Source organism: Dromiciops gliroides, chromosome 5 (genome assembly GCF_019393635.1).
Source record: "Dromiciops gliroides isolate mDroGli1 chromosome 5, mDroGli1.pri, whole genome shotgun sequence".
Taxonomy (NCBI): Eukaryota; Metazoa; Chordata; class Mammalia; order Microbiotheria; family Microbiotheriidae; genus Dromiciops; species Dromiciops gliroides.
The window spans coordinates 149,122,158-149,142,775 of record NC_057865.1 but is presented as its reverse complement, the minus strand read 5'-3'; the positions used below and the strand labels follow the sequence as shown (position 1 = coordinate 149,142,775).

General features: G+C 37.2%; 1 protein-coding gene and 1 pseudogene across 1 annotated transcript in view; one reads left to right on the top strand and one right to left on the bottom strand.

Moving 5' to 3' along the window:
- FBXL13 (F-box and leucine rich repeat protein 13) overlaps positions 1 to 20,618 on the bottom strand; it is a 212,442-nt gene that overhangs the window by 45,672 nt on the left and 146,152 nt on the right. The gene's annotated exons all lie outside the window — the stretch shown is intronic.
- Positions 69 to 18,867, top strand: LOC122727931 (annotated as a pseudogene).

The following is a 20,618-nucleotide window of genomic DNA, read 5'->3' as shown; positions in this document are numbered from 1 at the left end:
AACCAACTCACAACTCTTATAGGGCCTGTGTATATGATCTGGATTCCAGATGTGGATGTACTGCGCAGATGTCAGAAGAATGGTAAGTGAATTTAAGCTATGCTTTTATAGAAATCCAACTACTTGAATAAAATCAGCAGGCTAAATATCTACATTTGGTCTCTGCCCTGCCTTTGAGAAGTTAGGTATGTTTAGCTCTTGAGTGGGAAATTATGCTATTAATTTGAACTATAAAACTAGATCTGAAATCATTCACCAAAATTTCACTTTTATGTAGCCAAGTTAAAAATGCCTTCCTTATGCAATCAATATGTACTCTACAATGCAGTAAACTTTCTAAAATACAATATCAAACAGTCTGTAGTTACCTGTATTTTCATTCTCTTATTCAAAAATCACTCCAAATATTTACGACCACTACAATTTCTCCTTAAGAAAAACTCATGGCTTCAAAATTTAAAATGTACTGTTTCAGTTCATTATGAAATATGAAAAACTTCACTGACCATACTCTTCCAACAGTCATCAGTCCAAATAAATGTGCTTCCTTACTTGCAAAATATAAAGGGAATATTATTAGAAATACACATCACTTTTCATCTTCTTTGTTAGTTTGATATGTAACTTTTAAGTCAGAAGAGAGAATCTGAGGTGCTCCTGACTGATTTTCTGATTAGCATATACTTTAAAAGCTCAAAAATGACCAAACCAGTAATCATTACAGGAGATGCATGGAAAGAAAACATTCTGGCAAACTAAGATAAATGAGAAGGGGGGGAAAGTTGCTTTAAGCTAAAGGGGTTAGGAAAGGGTTGGGGTTTTTTTGAGAATTGCCACTTCAGTTGGGTAGTGAGGGGAGGTATTTCAGTAAATGGAGATGCTCTAGGGGAGAAAACCCTACCATATGCGTAGGGATGGTATGAACAAAATTATGTAGCAAACAAGAGAACAGGGAGAAGGGTACCAGTCACGTAGTGGGGCCTGACTAGAGGCATGAGGGCACCTAATAGATGCTCCTGGAATGAGGGCACAGAAAGACGATCTCCGTGATGTCCCCTCAGCCGGCTAGCACTTATTAAGCACCTGCCATGTGCCCTGCTGGGGGTGCAAAGGAAGGGAAAAACACAGCTCCTGCCCTCATCTCAAAACAGTTTACACTATAAACAGTCTGTGAGATGTTTGCTGACTATCCTTTATCATCTGAGAAGAATGAGAATTCTCTCCATTGTCTCGTGCACCCAGGCCTCCATGGACTATATGAGTCCCAAAGGATAAGGACTGTGAGCAGGAGCTGATGCAACCGTCCAGGGCTCAGCAGGTCAAGGAATTTCTTGGCAATAAGGAAGAGCTGGAAGAGCACTTCCCAACCTTGGAGAAGACTGAACAAGTCAATTTGGTGACACTTTCTGTGGAATTGTTATATCTTTCACAGGGGCCAAAGGAAATCCACGAGGATAGTGGAAACGCAGAGAGCTCTGTATTCACACTTGGGCTGGCTGCCGTATGCTTTAGCTGAAATATTAATTATCCAAAAGCTACGTCCATGTTTTCAGAAAATGAGAAACTTAATACTGAAACTAGAATCTCTGGCAGGCACGAAGTCCAAAGGTGGCTGAAGAAGTTCTGGAAATAGTCTGAATCAGTTTTTTGTCTTGGAAGGAGGGGCCATCCTCAAATACTAAATACTTGTTATGTACTATTACCACTAAACTTTGTCCATTTCAACTCAGCAAGCATTTTAATATTTTATTTTCCTCCAATTACATGTAAAAATTATTTTAACATTCATTTTTAGTAATTTTGGAGTCTAGGGGGCAGCTAGGTGGCACAGTGGATAAAGCACTGGCTCTGGATTCAGGAGGACCCGAGTTCAAATCCGACCTCAGACACTTGATAATTACTAGCTGTGTGACTCTGGGCAAGTCACTTAGCCCCAACTGCCTCACCAAAAAAAAAGGAAAAAGAAAATAAAAATTATGCTTCAATCTGCATTCAGAATTCATCAGTTCTCTCTCTCTGGATGTTGATAGAAATTTTTTCATTATGGAAAGGACATCTTAAGAGAAAACAGATGTGAAGCATTTAGAGAAAAATGGGAAGACTTGAATGAACTGATAAAGAGTAAACAGAACCAGGAGAACACAATATAAATATAAATATAAATAAAAAGAACACTAAAAGATGAATGAGGACCAGACACAGGTTATGATCCTGTGAGTTTCAAAAGGTTGGAAGAACCATTAGAGAGCTATCAAGTGGCGTCAACAACAGTCTTCCCATAGCTGAGCTGGGCCAGAGAGTCCTCGATGGAAGAGCTAACCTATCTGTTTGACTCAGCCCAGCAGTGAGTCTGAAGTTGAGACACCACATCCCACAAGCAAGCGAGCACCTTTTGAACAGCTTTTCTGAATGTAGTAGAAAGAATGTTTTGTGGCAGCCACTTTAAGTTTCAGCCCATTCTCTCCAAGGATAGGTGATTGTAGAGAGGTGTAGGATAGTGGATGTGGCTTTGAATTTGGAAGCTCTAAAAGGGCAAAAGAGGGAGCCATCTGAGGTCCAGGAATTGGAGTCCATCCCAGAGTTTTCAGGCAGCTGAGCCAGGTTTGGACCTCAAAGTATTGAGAGGAATCTGCGTTGTTGAGGACAGTTAACCTGAGCACAGGTGTTCTCCTCTTCCATTCCCTCATGGTGGCTGACATTGGTGATGTGGATGCCAACCTCTACCACCCTCTGGACAGGTGCCAGCTCTTTCAAGAAGCATATCAGGAAACTGCAGTGGTGGGCTGTATTCCTCTTACCTCGGGAGGAGATCACACAATTACTTATCCCATACTGCAGGTACTGGTAGAAAAGCATAGTCCTGTTGGGTTGTTACATGTCAGTGTCCACACAGATACAGCTGACAAAGCCTTGGGACAGAGGGTCTACCCCAGGACCCCAGGATTGTAAACAAGTGGTGCAGACAGGCATCCGGGGACCTTCCCTGGCCGTGAATCCCTACAAATACAATCGAGACCAGTGCTTCCGTGTGGTCCTGGCTCCAGATTGCTGGCAGAAGTCACTAGTTCCGCTGCTGGGGGAAGTGAGGCAGCAGATGGTAGACGAAGCTATTTCTATCAGCTTTGATACTAATGCCTTGGATCCAGCCTACACGCCAGGGTTGGGGACTCCTGAGATTGCTGGCTTCACACCGAGTTAAGCCTTGGAGATTATCTGTGGATGTCCAGGCCTGAATGTGGTGGGCTGTGACCTTGTGGAAGTCGCACCCATGTATGATCCTTCTGGAAACACAGCTCTCCTGGCAGCCAGTCTGCTGTTTGAGATGCTGTGTGTTCTCCCCAAAGTGAAAGAACTGCCTGAGCTGTTCCTGTCCTTGGTGCTTCTCAAAGGGAAATCTCTCTGCCCGAGGCAGACGAGTTTCAGGGAAGAGTTTCTAGACAAGTGCCCTAGCTGGAGCACCCAGAGGATTAAGAACATTGGACAAGTTTTTGCCAAACCAAATAATGATTTTCTGCTAAATATATGTCTTAGGTGTCTGACTTCTAGAAATGGAAAAATAAAATTATCATTAATATAATTCTTTTCCAAGGACATAGTTATCAATTAAAAAAAATAACAACAACAAAAAAGAGAACAAGAAACTAAAAGTAACCTAGTCTCAAATGAACATGTGGTATATGAAGAAAAGTAGTATGAAAGACAACCTGAAAGGTAAGTTGGAACTAGATTGTGGAGGGCATTGAATGCCAGGATCATTGATTTGGGAGGCAATGGAAAGCAACTGAAGGTTTTTGTGTAGATACATCATACGATGAGAGCATTGCATTGGGATAATCATTCAGGCATTAATGTGAATGTTGGAGATTAAAGAGAGAGACCAGAAGAGTGGTTGTAATGTTATTATAGTTGCCTGGGAAAAAGCATTAAGAGCCTAAATTAGATGGTTAGAGTGGAAATGGAGTGAAAGGAAGGAAACAAAAGAATTTAGAATTGGCATCAAAGGAACTTGGCAATAATAGGATATGGAGGATGAGGAAGAGAGAAGAATTAAAGATGACAGATGACTGAAGTGACTGGGAGGCACCCCAAAAGAAATAAAAAGGTAAAGGGAAGGCTAGATTTGGGGGGTAAGAGCAGCAAGATAATTTCAGTTAGGGATATGTTGAATTTGATGTACTAGCAGCATATTTAGGTAGAGATATCCATATCTTGAAAAGGCAAGGTATACATATAAAACTGGGAACTCAGAGGAGAGGCTGGGGTTACAGATATATTTAGGAACTATATGAGTAGAGGTGCTAACTGAAATGACAGTATATGAAAAAAACAAGGGAAAGGTGGTTAATAGAAAAGGACTTTATGGTATATGCTAACATTCAGAGGGAGGAAGGAAGAATAAAAGGCCAAAGATGATCTGTCTGTAGTCTAAGGGCCAGCCTACTTGAGTTTGGAAAGGCTCATTACTAGGACCACCAATTGATTAATTTTTCATCGTAATAACCTGTTAAGACCATCTAATAAGGCATGGTGGTGGCTGCCATACAAACAGGTGAAGGATTACTCAAGCCAGTGAAAAATCATGGCTACCTGAAGTAGTAAAGGTATAAAATTAACCAAAAATAATTCTCTTTTCCATTGTCTTACTCTCATTATTCTTTGTAAACTAAAGATATTATTCCCCAAAAGAGATCCTACCTTACAGTATATAGGGCTACTTCTTCAACAGGCTTTTTATATGAGTCTATATGTCCCTCATTGGGTCAGGAATTTAAGAACTGGTACAAACATGATGTGTCTGTCTTCCTGAGATGGTAGGGAACTCCCAGGAAAAAAAGGAGACCTGATAGTCTATGTCTATCTGTAGGTAGCAGGAAGGAATCAGGTCACTGGTCTAAGACAGTAATTTTGTTACAGGAAGCTACTGCTGTTGAAGCCCCATGATAGAAAGTCTTTTGTCTAAGAGCAAAGTTCTGAAGCAACATCTGTCTTTATTGCTGGGGGGCCTGGTTTGGGAACTGACCAAAATAAACAAAAAGTAAGAACCTTTTCCAATTATTTTTATTTTGGGCCTTTTAATAATTATTTTTTATCATTTATCAAGATGTTCTGATCAAATGGATATGGTCTATGAATGTTACCTTATTGTCTTACCATAATACTTCTGATGCCTATTTATCGATTTACCTGGTGTTCCCAAGTATTTCTTAAAATACTTTAAAATAAGCTTATTGTATAAGTTAGTAGAGTTATTTTAGTTCTTTATAGACTAGGGTTCCTTTTCAGTCTCTTTGGCTGTCACCATCCCAAGCATACCTCTTGTGGGTTTCTCAAGACTCTCCCTAACTTTTCAATTTCCCATCCATGACCTAGTCAGCTTCCATGGGTTTAATTACTATCTCTTTGAAGATGTCACATAGTTCTATATATTCAGGCCTATTCTTTCTGCTGAGCTTAAATCTTATTTTTAAAACATATTGCCACATTAGTCAGTAAGTACTCACAGTTCAACTCAGATAACTGATAAAAAAATAAAATCTGAAGAGGCTTTAAGTCTTGTTGAGAGTAAAGAAATTATATCATATGGAAATGTAAGTTTGAATAAATCTTTCTGAACAATTTTTGAACAATTCTTTCCATTTGATTACCAGTAGGAAAAAAAGATCCAATTGGAAATGTTTATAAATAGACTGGAAAATGACATATATTTAAATCGATAATAGACCTGTGATCTAATCACTTTGGGTATTCCCTGCATTGGTGCAGATCACAACCTATCCTTGCCTTTTTATCCTGTGTGACTCTCTTCCATTTTCTACCAAATATCTTCGCAAAAAAGTATCTACTTACCATGATAAAGGGCTTTTTCTAAGTCTTTTTAGTTTTTCATGAGTATCAGGGTAGCACTTGGACTATCCATCAAATCGTCTCTGTTTTGTTATGTGACAGACTTGCCCCATTTCCCAATCAAACATTTCCTCTCTGGTATTCATTATTTCACTTCTTATGATCATATCATTATTGAAAATATGTTGAAGTTTGTTTTCCCACTACTTTTTTGTCTCTTTTTTGTCTGTTAGGTAACCTATAACTTCCTTGATTCTTCAGAGATAGTAGTGTTTCAAAATCCATATCCAGCCATCATCACTAGAAAAGCATTTGTAAGTTTGTTTTTGTTTTTATAAAAAGATAAATTTTTGTTCCAAGGAGAATTTTAGGGATCATTGAAGTCACTGCATGATTTCCTCTTTGGTTCCAGTTTTATTCTATGCCCAAATTATTGTCTATTTTCAGTGCTTGTCCTAGATATATTTAATTCCACTCTAGGAGTGAGGGCACCTGGGCCCTTAAAAGCATCCAGCCAGGAAGTCAGGTACAAATGGGGCAACCAGATACTTTTTAAAGTTAGGATAGGTAAGTGGTGAGCATAGTGCCTGCAACATAGCAAAAGATCACAGACCTCAGACTTTATGGACCTGGACAGACCTCAGAGACCATCCAGTTGAAACCCTTCATTTCTTTTTTCTTTCTCTTTCTTTCTTTCTTTCTTTTTTTGGTGAGACAATTGGGGTTAAGTGACTTGTCCAGGGTCACACAGCTGTTAAGTGTGTGAGGTCACATTTGAACTCAAGTCCCCCTGAATCCAGGGCCGGTGCTCTATCCACTGCACCACTTAGCTGCCCCCCACCTTCATTTCTTAAGATGAGAAAATTGAGGCAACAGAAGTGAAATGAATACCAAGTGTCATAGAAGGAGTGATTCAAATTAAAGGATTCAAATCCAAGTTCTCAGACCAGCTCCTGTTATACATGATACAAAGAATTTAGGAGATGCATCTAAGACAATCCTGAGAGGAAAAATTACATCTCTGAAGACGTGACTAGAAGAAAAAGGGAGGACTGGCAAATGGAGCAAACATTGAAAAAGCTAAAAAAATATATGAATGAACAGACCTAGGAGAGGCATAGAGGATATCTTTCATTATACCACATTGACGTTTTCTAGACACAAGGCTCTTCAAAAGGAGGCCCCTCAAAAAAAGAAAAATGAACAAAAAAAAAGATGTAGAAAAAACAAATGGGAGGCAGAATCGTCATTTGAACTAATAGAAGAATTGAGTAGAGTATAAAGTTTTTGTCTTCCAAGAGTGCTACAATGAGAAACATAGAATAATGATGGTATGTTTAAGTGTGACACCTGTGAATGGTAGGTTAGCTTTAAGAAAGGCTTTAAAAAATGAAAAAAAGGGATTGAAATTAATTAACACTTCTTGTAAAAGGGTAGCACAAATCAATGTTATTCAAGAAAGTGGATCGTGAGAGAATATGGTGGGAATAAAGAAGATTCTGAACTTATACAGTCTTCTCTAATCTGCAAAAGAAAAGGATAAAAAGAAAAAAGAATGAGAAAGTCATCATAAAAGTTAATTTAAGAAACCTGGGAAAAGACAGGGTAATATGAGTCAGAGGAGAGTATATGGGAAGAGACTGGGATCATATCAGTATAAACAAAATTAATGTATGAACCACATGCTGGCTTTAAAAGAAAAAAGGAAGAAAAATCAATAAAAATAACTGAATGGAGGAAAAGAGACTTAAAATTATAACTATATATGTAAATATATGTGTAAGTATATATAACTATATATGTAAATATATATAAAATAAAGTAAATGACAGAATGGTTAAGAAAAAACAATTTGTGGCATTCAAATATACATTTAAAAATAAAGAAACATATAGAGTTAAAAACATATGCAGGAGGGGCAGCTAGGTGGCGCAGTAGATAGAGTACTGGCCCTGGAGTCAGGAGTATCTGAGTTCAAATCCGGCCTCAGACACTTAACACTTACTAGCTGTGTGATCCTGGGCAAGTCACTTAACCCCAATTGCCTCACTAAAAAAACAAAAACATATGCAGGAGCAAAACAGAGAATTCCAAGAAAGCAGGAATTGCTACGGTGATCTCACACAGTCCAAAAATGTAAATTCAGGATATCAAGAGAAACAAAAAAAAACTACATAGTGCTCAGAGGCACCAGACAATGAAACATTATCGAACACATGTACCAAATGGCAAAGAGGTCTACATTTGTAAAGGAAAGACTAACTGAATTCTAGAAAGACGTGGCTAATAGTTGTCTGAGACTTTGACATGCATCTTACTGAACTGTATGGATTGATCAGAGGCATAAACATAATGGATCTCAATGCAAGTGTTGGAAAAACTGATATCACTGCACAAATGGGAATAGGAAAGTGTATTTGTTTGCTGGCATCACATGATACCTTTGTGGGAGCTTACATTACAGTAGAACAAAAAGAAATTGTAAATGGATGTCATAAAAAGGTAGAAGTGTTAAACCTGTCCTTTGCAATGGGGGTGGGATGGGAGGGAGATTGGAGAGAAGGATATGGTAGGAAAAGGATGTGGAAAGAAAAAACAAGAAGGGGAACAGAAGAGGAGGTCATCTTAAGCATCTTTTGCTCTTCTTTAGTGGTCTTTTTCTCAAATGCTCTATACAAAGAACTCTCAGGAGTCCTTATTCCAAAACATGTATTTTTGGTGGATACTGAGATGACTGTATATTGCATAACAGGACTACTATAAGCAAATTACTTATACATGTAACCATGCCTCCCTGAATCCTGTACTTGTAAAGTCCATTTTTTGAACCCAAGCACTAAATTTCATATTTACCTCCAGTCAATTTAATCTTATTAGCATAAAAGATAAAAACAGAGAGACATGTACATGAACTCTATAGGCCAACTAGAAAATCAGAACGACATGTTCTGTCACTACAATGAAGAGGGAAATAGCTCTTCCAGACATCAGACCAAATCATAAAGCACTTATCAAAACTACTTGGTATAGTAGGTTGGCAAAGATGATAAAAAAAGGGAGAGAGAGAAAGACAATTATTGGATAGCTGCTAGAAAACACTGACAATAACGCACTGCTTGTTAAGAGGTAACTTGATCCAACTTTTCCTTAGAGCAATCTAGAACCACACCTCCAAAGTCACTAAACTAGGAATACCTTTTGATTCTGCAATGTCAATAGTAGGCCTATACCCTAAAGGGATCAAAGAATGATGAAAAGCAACCAGATATACAAAAATATTCAGATTAGCTCTTTTTGTAGCAGCAAAGAACTGGAAACTAAGGGAGTACCCATTAATTGGAAAATGGCTAGATAGATTATGGTATATGAACATAATGGAATATTACTGTGCCATAAGAAATGATGAGATGGACAGTATCAGAGAAACCCAGGACTACTTGTATGAACTGATGCAGACTAAAGTGAACAAGAATTAGGAAAATAATTTATACTACAACAACAACACTCTAAGAATAAACATTTGAAAGATCTAACTCTAATCAATGCAATGACTCATGATTCCAGAGGAATAATGATGAAGTTATACTACCCATCTACTGACAGAAAAGCAATGGACTCAAAATGTAAAATAAGAAATATATTTCTTTGCCCATCAATTGGGGAACGGCTAAACAAGCTGTGGTATATGATGATGATGGAATATTGTTGTGCTATAAGAAATGACAAACAGGATGATTTCAGAAAGGCTTGCAAAGACTTGTACGAACTGATGTATAGTGAAGTGAGCAGAACCAAGAGAATGCTGTGCACAGAGATAGCAATATTGTTTGATGAAGAATTGTGAACAACTTAACTATTATCAACAATACAATGATCCAAGATAATCCCAAAAGACTATTGATGAAACATACTATCCACCTCCAAAGAAAGAACTGATATTGATTGGACACAGACTGAAGCATGTTATTTTTCACTTCCATTTTTTCTTTTATTCAAGTTTTCTTGTACAAAATGACTAACATGGTAATATTTTACACAATCATACATGTATAACCCATATCTGATTGCTTACTGCCTCAGGGAAGGAGGGATAAAAATTGGAACCCAAACTACAAATAAAAATGTTTATTACTTTAAAAAAATAAAAAATTAAAGATAAAAATACATTTATATAGAAGTTGGAAGAAAAGGTAAATAAATAAGGATAAGTAAAAAAAAAGAAAAATATATTCCTGAGCATGGCCAACAAAGGAATTTGTTTTGCTTGACTATACATATTTGTTATAATTTCTGTGTTTTTCTTTTCCTAATGAGATGGGATGAAGGAAGAAAGGGATATACTAGGAAAAAGATATGACAAAAAAAAACAGAAGAAGGAAAAGAAGGAAGGGAAAAGTAGAAAGAAAAGAATGTCATTTAAGCATTTTATTGTATATTTAAAAGAAAAACTAAGTGATACTTAAGTGATTTACTGTTGCATATATGATTAAAAAAACTACTTGGTACTTTAAAACCTTTTATAGATCAGTAGAATAGCCTCAATAAGCAAGACTAGTCAAACTCTCAGTTTTTTATAAACTTAAGAACATAAAACTGCATGAGGAAGGACCCTGTTCAACAAGAACTGCTAGAAAAATTAGGGATCAGTTGAGGGGAACATCAGCATTTTACATCATAAGCCATAATAAATTCCAAATGGATGCACAACCTGAATACAAAGTATTATATAAAAAAAAGTAGAGCAGAATGAAAGAAGGTATGTTTTATAACTATGGCCAGAGACAATTTTTAACCAAATCAATAATGGGGAACTCTAATGAAAAAGTAGACAATTTTAGCAATACAAAATTTAAAAGCTTTTGCACAAAATCAGGATGGCTAGGATAAGAAAAATTGCCAATTTAAAAAACAATTATCTCAGCTATCTCTAATGAAAGTCTTATGTCTAAGATTTATGAGGAATTTACCAAAAAAGGGCAAATCCCCAATAAACAGTTAAAGAATATGAACAAACAATTCTCAAAAGAATTTCAAACTATCTACAACTATATGCAAAGACCACTCCAAAATTAAAAATATTTAGAGAAATGCAAATTGAAGCAACTATGAAGTTTTTACCTCATACTCAGCAACATGGAAAATATGACCAAGGATGAAGTAGTCCATATGTGTGGGGTTGTAGGAAGATAAAAATTGGTCAAATCATTTTTGGAAATGATTTGAAATTATGTTAAAAAGAAGTCACATGCTGGTTTATCTCTTTTGATCAAGAGATCCCACTCTTGGGCACTTATCTGCCATTCTCTACACCAACAAAGTGAAAAAGAGAAATCCGGACCAATATATACCAGCCCCTCTTGTGTCAAAACAACAATAACAACCTTGGAAACAAAATAGATGTCCAAAGAATGGAAAACTGTCAGACAAATTGTGGTATATTAATACAATGAAATGTTATTATATATTTTAAATGACAATTGTAAGAATCTCAAGCAACATGGGAAGATCTGTATAAACTAATAGCAGATTGAAGTAGAACCAGGAAAACAATATACTCAACAATACATGTGCATGTGACTACAGTCATGCACATGAAAAACCCTCCCTAAAATAAGGTCCAATACAATGTAATTGGAATGAATTATTGTGGCCCTGGAGAAGAATTGAAGAATTTTCACTGGAGTAATAAGGTTAGGGAATGTCACATATGCCATCAGATGTGTCTGTTGTTAGTTTTGCCAAACTACATTTCTTTATTACAAGGGAAGGTACATTTCAAAAATCAAAAGGGTGAAGACACTGCTGATGAAGATGAAACTAAAGCATTAGGAGTTATTTTGACTAATCATATTTCAATAAATTTAATAATTTAAGCAAAATGGAATAATACTTATAACAATTTGAACTACCAAGATTAACAGAAGAAGAAATAGAATATCTAAATAAACCTCTTTTAGAAAAAGAAATTGAACAGGCCGTAACTGAGTTTCTCAAGAAACATCAGTAACAGATGGATTTACAAGTGAATTCTAGCAAATATTTAAAGATCAACTAATTCCAACATTAGATAAATTATTTGGAATACTAGGCAAAGGAGGAGTCCTACCAAACTTTTTTTATGAAACAAATATGGTGCTGATACCTAAACCAGGAAAAGCAAAATCAGAGAAAGAAAATTATAAACCAATTTCATTTATGAATATGGATGCAAAAATCCTAAATAAAATACTAATTAGAACATCACAGCAACATATCACAAAGATTATATATTGTGACCATGTGGGATTTATGCCAGGAATACAGGGTATGTTCAATATAAAGAAAAGTATTAACATAACTGGTTATATCAATAGCAAAAGAAACAAAAATCATTATATCAAAAGATGCAGAAAAGCTTCTGACAAAATACAACGCTCATTCCTGTTAAAAAAAAAAAAAACACCACCACTTGCAAGCATAAATATAAATGGATTTTTCTTTAAAATGTTAAGAAGTATCTACTTAAAACCATCGGCAAGCATTATCTGTAATTGGGATAACCTTAGAAGCCTCCTTGATGAGATCAGAAGTGAAAAAAGGATGCCCATTGTCATCAATATTATTTGATATTGTAATAGAAATGCTAGCAATAGCAATAAGAAAAAGAAGTAAGAATGGGCAATGAGGAAGTAAAACTTTTTGCAGATGATATGATGGTATACTTGGAAAATCCTAGAGATTCAACTAAAAACTAGTTGAAATAATAATTTTAGCAATATAAACTAAATATAAATATAAAATATAATATAAAAATAAACCCACATAAATCATTGGCACTTCTATATGTCGTCAAACAAAGCCCTGTAAGAAGAACTAATAAGAGATATTTCATTTAAATTAACAGAAAACAATATAAAATACCTGGGAGTATGCCTGCCAAGACAAATTAAGAAACTATATGAATATAAATATAAAATACTTTTTGTAAAAATAAGGTCAGATTTAAATAATTGGAGAAATATTATTTGTGTATGGTGGGCTGAGCCAATATAATAAAAATGACAATTCTGCCTAAACTAACCTACTTCTTCAATGCTAACCCAACTAAATGATCAAAAATTATTTTATTGAGCTAGAAAAAGTAGCAAAATTATCTGGAAAAACAAAAGGTCAAGAATATCAAAGTATTTAATTTAAAAATGTAAAGAAATTAGAGAAATGCAAATTTAAATAATATTAAATATAATTTAATACACATTAGACTGGCTAAAAGGATTGAAGGGGAAAGCAACAAATGTTGGAGGGAAATTTATAAGAATATGAGTCATTCCCCAATTGATAAATGGTCAAAGGATATGAAAAGGAAGTTTTTCTAAGAAATCAAAACTGTATATAGTCATATGAAAAAATGGTCTAAATAACTATTAATTAGAGAAATTCAAATTAAAAACATTGACATATCATTTCACACACATCTGATTGACTAAAATGACAGTAGATAAAAATGACAAATGTCAGAGGAAATGTGGAAAAATGGGACACCGTCAGTGGAATTGTGAACTGATCTAACCATTTTGGACAGCAATCTGGAATTATGCTCAAATAATTATCAACTGTGTATACCCTTTGATCCAGCAATACCACTATTAGGTATGTTTCCCAAAGTGATATAGAAGGGACAACTGTACTATTATGCTACAAGAAATGATGAGCAGACTGATTTTACAAAAACATGGAAAGACTGGCATGACATAATGCAGAGTAAAATAAGTAGAACGAAGAGAATGTTGTATATAGTAACAGCAGTATTGTTTAAAGAGTAACTGTGAATGACTAAGCTGTTCTGAGTAACATGAATACTCAGATCGACTATGAAGGACCACTGAAGGAAAATGCTACCTACCTCTAGAGAAAGAAGTTATATGTTTATGTATTATACCGTTCCATATAAATATATATTTATATTGTGTGTGTGTGTGTGTGTGTATATATATATATATATATATATATATATATATATATATATATATATAATGTTGGCCTTTTCTAATGTGGAGTTGGGAGGGATGGAGAAAGACAACTCAGAGTTCAAAATGTAACTCTCTCTCTCTCTCTCTCTCTCTCTCTATATATATATACACACACACACACACACACACACATATTTATATATATGTAAATACACACACATATATACATATATATATATTTAGGAACTCTGATCAGTGTAATGATCAATTGTGTTTCCAGAGGACTCGTGATGAAATATACTATTGACCTGTACTGACTGATGGAGAGCTGAATGATATAGTACAAAATAAGATATGTATATTTTTTGGACATGGACAGTATGATAATTTATTTTGCTTAACTATACATGTTTGTAACAAGGTTTTATTTTCTTTCTTTCTAGATTAGAGGAATGGGAGAAATGAGAAGGAGAAGGAGAAGGAGAGGGAGAAGTGAGTTTTTGCTAATTAAAAAAGAAATTTAGTTAAAAAAGGAAAGGTACATTGCATTTATTATGGTGTGGTTATATACAGAAATTACTGTGATATAAAACAAAAGGCATCAATAAAAAGCAGAACTAAGAGAACAATATGTGCAAATGACAATAATATAAATGAAAACACTGCAAACTCAGATGAATTGTGATGAAAATTTTTAGTCCCAGAGAATAGATGAAGAACACTTGCATGACATAGTCATTTTGTCAGTTCATTTTGCTTAACAGTTTTTGTTACACTGGAAAAAAGAATGTGTTGTAAAAACAGCATCACCACCAGCAAAATGTATCTAGAGAACTTTGTTTAAAAAATTATAAAGAGGACCCTCTTGTCCCAGGAGAAGATAAAAGAATGAAATTTTACAAGGATGTCTATCCCCCTGAATACTTCACTTAAAAACAGCAAAGCAAAACTTCCAGAAATACTTGCAAGATCACTTCTTTTAAATGAACAAACCAAAGAGTTCTAACATAATGAAAAAAGAATTATCAACAAAAGCTAAGAAAAGGAGGGCAAGTATACTTTAACAATAGCTATAGTAGTACTAGAGACAAAGCTGCATTTTTAACACAATGAAAGAAATAATAGGATAAAGCACTGGCCCTGGATTCAGGAGGACCCGAGTTCAAATCCGGCCTCACACACTTGACACTTACTAGCTATGTGACCCTGGGCAAATCACTTAACCTTCATTGCCCCCCCCCCCAAAAGATAAGCGTACTAAAGTGATTAAAAAACAAATGAAATTAGTAAAATTTTAAAATTAGTAAAAGCCTTATGAAATGAAACAAAGAAGGACCTGAGTGCCATTAAAGAAACTCAGGACCTATGAAAAAGTTCAGCAATTTAGAAATATCTGTGGAAAAGATAACAAAGCAAAAGATTTCATGAAAAAGCATATTTTTACCCAGGGAAAGACAGGTAAAAACAACAGAAGCAGGGGAAAAAAGTCTAGATTTTGCATCTTGAAAAAATGCAGACAAAATAACAGGTCTGATTGATAGAGCACTGAGAAAAATTATAAGCTTCCCAAAAATTGTGAAGAAAGGAACCTTGATAATATGTGCTACTGAAGTTTTCATTAGTTTTGGTAGTTGACATAGTATACTGTTGACTCAATGTCTACTAAACTCCTGAATCTTCCTCCAAAAGAACTATTCATGATTCCTTCATTTTCTATTTGTGAAATTGGTTTTGATCCCATGTATAAGAAATTACATCTATCTCTACCAAGTTCCATCTTGTTAATTTTGTCACACCATTTTGGCCACTTGAGATATTTTGGGAACCTGACTCTCTCATCTCTATAAGCCATCATTCACAGCTTTGGGTCTTTTACAAATTTGATAATCACTGTCTATGCCTTAATCTAAATCACTGATAAAGATGTTAAACATCACAAGTCAAGCAAAGAGATTGACTTCCAAGTTAAACTATTAAGAACTACTCTTTGCATTGGTCATTGAACCAGTTCTGATTCTAACTATTTGCACTATGATAAAGACCACATAGGAACATAACTTTAGGAACCTCAGAGGTTATCTAATCTAATATAATTTTTAAGATGAAAAAAATTGCCCAGAGAAGTCAAGTGGCCTTCCCTAAGGTCACAGAGCTAGCAAGTTGCAGATTTTGAATTTGAACCCTAATTCTGAGGTCCTCTGACACTTCATCCAGTCCTTTCCCCATTGCATGCTTCCTTCCCCACTGATGCTTCCTCTTCCCCTTTTCCATTTTCACTTCTTTCATATTTCAGGGAGCAGACAAAGTTCTCCACACACAGTTTCACCTACCGATTCTTTTTAAGGCTGGGGATGAACACTGGCACCACTTTCCATTCACTTTTTCAACACTCATGCCTGCCCTACGAGTGCCAGAACAAGCAATTTGTCTCAAGGCACGGATAAAACTCAACAAGGCCTGAGGATAAATAGGGAAGGGGCAGCAGAAGCCTATTTCCCAGCACCCAAGTGTTTCACACAGGTGATTCAAACCTAGTCTTTATTTGACTTCCTGCTGCCATTTACCTGCTCTTGATTTTCATTCTCTTTCCATTCAATTCAACAAATATTTACTACCCACCTTAAGAAGGCAAGCTATTCAATATAAGTTATACATGTGTAGTCATGAAAAACATTTCCATATTAATCAGGTTGTGAAAGAAAAGACAAAAAGCTCAAGAAAAATAAACTAAAAAAATCATGCTTCAATCTGTATTCAGAATAGCATCACTTCTTTTTCTGGAGATGGATTGCATTTTTCATTGTAAGTACTTCAGAGTTGTCTTAGATCATTATATTGCTGAGAATAGCAAAGTCATTCACAGCTAATCATTTTACAATATTGCTGTTACTTTGTAATACACTACATTTCACTTTGCATCAGCTCATGTAAGTCTTTCTAGGTTTTTCTAAGAGCAAACTGCTGATCATTTCTTATAGCACAATAGTGTTCCATCATAATCACATCCCAAAATTTGTTCAGCCATTCCCAATTGATGGGCATCCCCTCAATTTCGAATTCTTTGCACCAGAAAAGAGCTGCCATAAATATTTTTGTACATATAGGTCCTTTAACTTTTTTGTTTAAAAACAAAAAAAAAACAAAAACAAAAAAATGGGAAACTAGGTAGCACAGTGGATAAAGGATTCTGGATTCAGGAGGACCCAAGTTCAAATCTGTCCTCAGACACTTGACACTTACTAGCCGTGTGACCCTTGGCAAGTCACTTAACCCTCACTGCCCTGCCAAAAAACAAAACAAAACAAAGACACTTTTTGTTTTTTATCTCTTTTTGAATACTGACCTAGTAGTAGTATTACTAAATCAAAGAGTATATACATAGTTTTATAGCCCTTTGGCCATAGTTCCAAATTGCACTACAGAATATTTGATTCGGTTTACAACTCCATCAACAATGCATTAATGGGGCACCCACTGGCTGCACACTAGGGTGCCTCCTTCTCATGAGAAGAAAATAAAGCCTTTGTCACCTCGCTGCTGAGTTCCTGAGAATTATTGAGAAGAGGATGGATTTTTCCCTCACAATTGGAGGTTCCACCGAGACTTAAGGAGCTGCTGCGGGGCCCTCCGGGTTCCAGCTCTCCCAACGCCCCTCACCAGCGATGGTCAGAGCTGGAGCCCGGAGGGGGCCACCCCCAACTCCTGAGTTCAAGGAACTCAGCAGAGACGTCGCAAACGCAGGGTGGAGCAGGCTCACCAAGGGGGTAAGAATTTATCAAAACAGGGATTGCCATGGGGAGGAAGGAAAAGCCAGCGCTCTGGTTTGTTAGGCTCATGTTAGGGAGTCACTTGCTATACGTTTTTTGCAGGGGTATTGGGTGAATTTATGAATGAAAGCTTACTTCCCAGGATTGTGAGGATAGAGCAAAATGTTATTGGGGTTTAGTATAATGTTATGTTTTGGGGGGAAAGCCAGGAGAGAGGTCCCTGAATTTCATCTCATGAGAAGAGAGCATGGTGCGGAGGCGTGGCTCGGTCCGATGGGGTCATCATCTGACTGTAGGGGTATCTTGTTGGGGGAGGGCCATCCCCCACTGGTGGTAGCTGAGGGAATTTGGGTGAGGGGCAGCTCCAGATCCCTCAGGTCATCTCACTCCCCCCCTCACCCCACAGGGACAGCAGCCACACCTAATCTTGTCTTCCCTGGGGGTGGAGGAGACTGGAGTGAAGGGTGGTGGTCCTGTAGTTACTCAGAGTGTCTGTACTTTGGTTTGGTTTTGTGGAGAGGGGGTTCTTTTAATTTGCCCCAGAGAACTTCTCTGGTAAACTAGAGAAACAAAAGGGTTTGCTTGGGAAAGGTGGGAGAGGCCTATGGGTCCTTCAAGAGTCTGAGATTAACTAAGATCATTAGCCCCAGGCAATTCATTTGCTTGGGAGAGGGGAGTGTGAATTCAGTGCCTTTTCTTAGAAAAGAAAAAGTTAAAAAAAAAAAGTTTGAGAATTCTACTTTAAAATCCTGAGAAAACTGATTCCATGTTTTAATTGGTAAATTGTTGACAGATGGAAATTACGGTAATATTTAGCAGTTGTTGCATACTATTGTAAATTGGTTTTGTGATTTTGCTAAGGGTTAAATACTGTTTGAGTTTATTGATTAACTGAAAGTTCTCACTGCAGTTTTTGTGTAAGAAATTGTACTTATATAGCCCTCCTCCTCATTGATTCACATAAAAGTTTTCTATTCATAGAGATTTTCATTCTTTTACATTAATTGCCTTTCTTCTGGGTTATCAGATCTGAGCAAACAAGGTGCCAACTATCCACGGGGAGAGAGGACTCGGTTTCCCCTACACTGTATTCCACGAGGCTTGCCAACTTCTGTTCTTTCATGGTAACCCCCATGATCATCAGGTGGCATGATAAACACAATGTTGAATTTGGCCATGGTAACTGGTATCAATGGTATTAGATTCTTTAATTGTCTTCTATTAAATTAGAAGGGTAAAGATGATCACTTTATGGATTCCTTTGCAGGTGGCTTGGGGAACTCACTGGAACAGCTTTTCACTCCTGATGCAGGATCCTGGGGTTCCTGGATTCTCTTGGTTTTGGGTGTGCCATGGTGCCAGGCAGTTCCATGTGTGCCAAGGTGCCAGGGTGCCAACCAGGATGCCAGGCAGTTAAAGTCCGTAGGTAACTGGGGTGCCAAGGTGCCAGGCATGCCAACCAGGGTGCCAGGCAGTTAAAGTCCGTAGGTACCTAGGGTGCCAAGGTTCCAGGCATGCCAACCAGGATGCCAGGCAGTTAAAGTCCGTAGGTACCTGGGGTGCCAACCAGGCCAAGCAGTGTGCCAGGCAATTGGAGTCCGTAAGCACCAGGTGTGCCAAGCAATGTACCAGGAGATGCCAAGTAGTGTACCAGGCATGGGTGGTCCCCAAGAATTCAAAGGGTTCATTAAGGATGAGGAATGCCATGTCTAGTGATACAGAAAAGGAAGAAAGTACACCTCCCTAAAATTCCCAAAGACAGCCCTTTGGGAGACAAATTAGAAATCTGGAATAAGTTTGAGAAGTATAGAGGAAAATGCAAGAAGAGAATGATAAAATATTGTTGCCTAATATGGGCTGGGGTTCCCCTCAAGGGAGGTTCAGTCCTTTTGCCTAAATTTGGGTCTAATGAAAATCAGGTATGCCAAGCCTTAAATGTATATGTGATCCTTACTTGGGAAGGGAAACAGAGTTCCCAATAATAGAAATGAAAAGCATGTTTCTCAGATATTTCTGGCCTCTCTGCCTCTGTTTCTTTACTCTGACAGAAGGGACTTCTGGCCCAGACTCCTTGAGTTTCCAGCTCACCAATTTAAGCCTGGAGACTGGGTATTGATAAGAACCTGGAAGAACAACAAGTTGGAACCTGATTGGGAAGGGCCGTTCCTGGTGTTACTTTTCACTGACATTGCAGTGAGGACTGAGGAGCAAAACTGGACTCACTACTCTCAAGTAAAAGGGTCACCTTTTCCAGAAGAAAAACCAGAGCCAAAACATGAGCAGTGGACTGTTAATAAGGAATCTGATCAACCAAGGGTGAAGTTTAAAAAGACTTTAATGTACAACGTACCAAGCCTGGTACAGAAAGGGGGAAGGGAGGTTACATTTTGGGGTAGTGGGAGCTGCTCAGGCAAACAAGTAGCGGAGGAGCAAAAAAACGATTTGGTACATGGGCATCTGAAGAAGGAACTGATCCCATAGGAAGAATAGGAATATCCTTTGAAAATCTCATGGATCCTACATCCCCCTATCTTTTTAAGACTCCAGAAATAACTTCTCCAAGTCCAGAAGGGAAATTAGGAAACCCTGAAACTCCTGAGTTACAGGCCATTGAAGTTAAGGATGTGAGACAGACAGTGGAGACAGACTGGGTTTGGAGATTCAAATGCTCGGATGGAATGGGTCAGTGCTTTGGGAAGACCAGCTGCCCATACTCTAAGTCCACATTTTAGCCTGGAGGGGTTCCGGTGTCTCCTTCAATTATACCAGAACGGGTTGGCAAAGGGTAAGAGTTGCAGGGATTTGGAGCTACTCTTCCCTGTGATAAAAAGGACAGCAGAATAGATCATACCCACTTTTGTTGGAGTCCTAGGAAACCATCCCGCCTGTCTCTCCAGATGGGTGAGAGGTTGTCTGGTCTTGGTTAATATGAGTTGTGTCCAAACATGGGAAGTAACTGAGAACAACTCAGTAGATTTTTCATCCCTGATCCTCCCCCGAGCTGACCTATGGTGGTATTGTGGTGGAAGATCAACCTTACCCCCTAACTAGGCTGGGA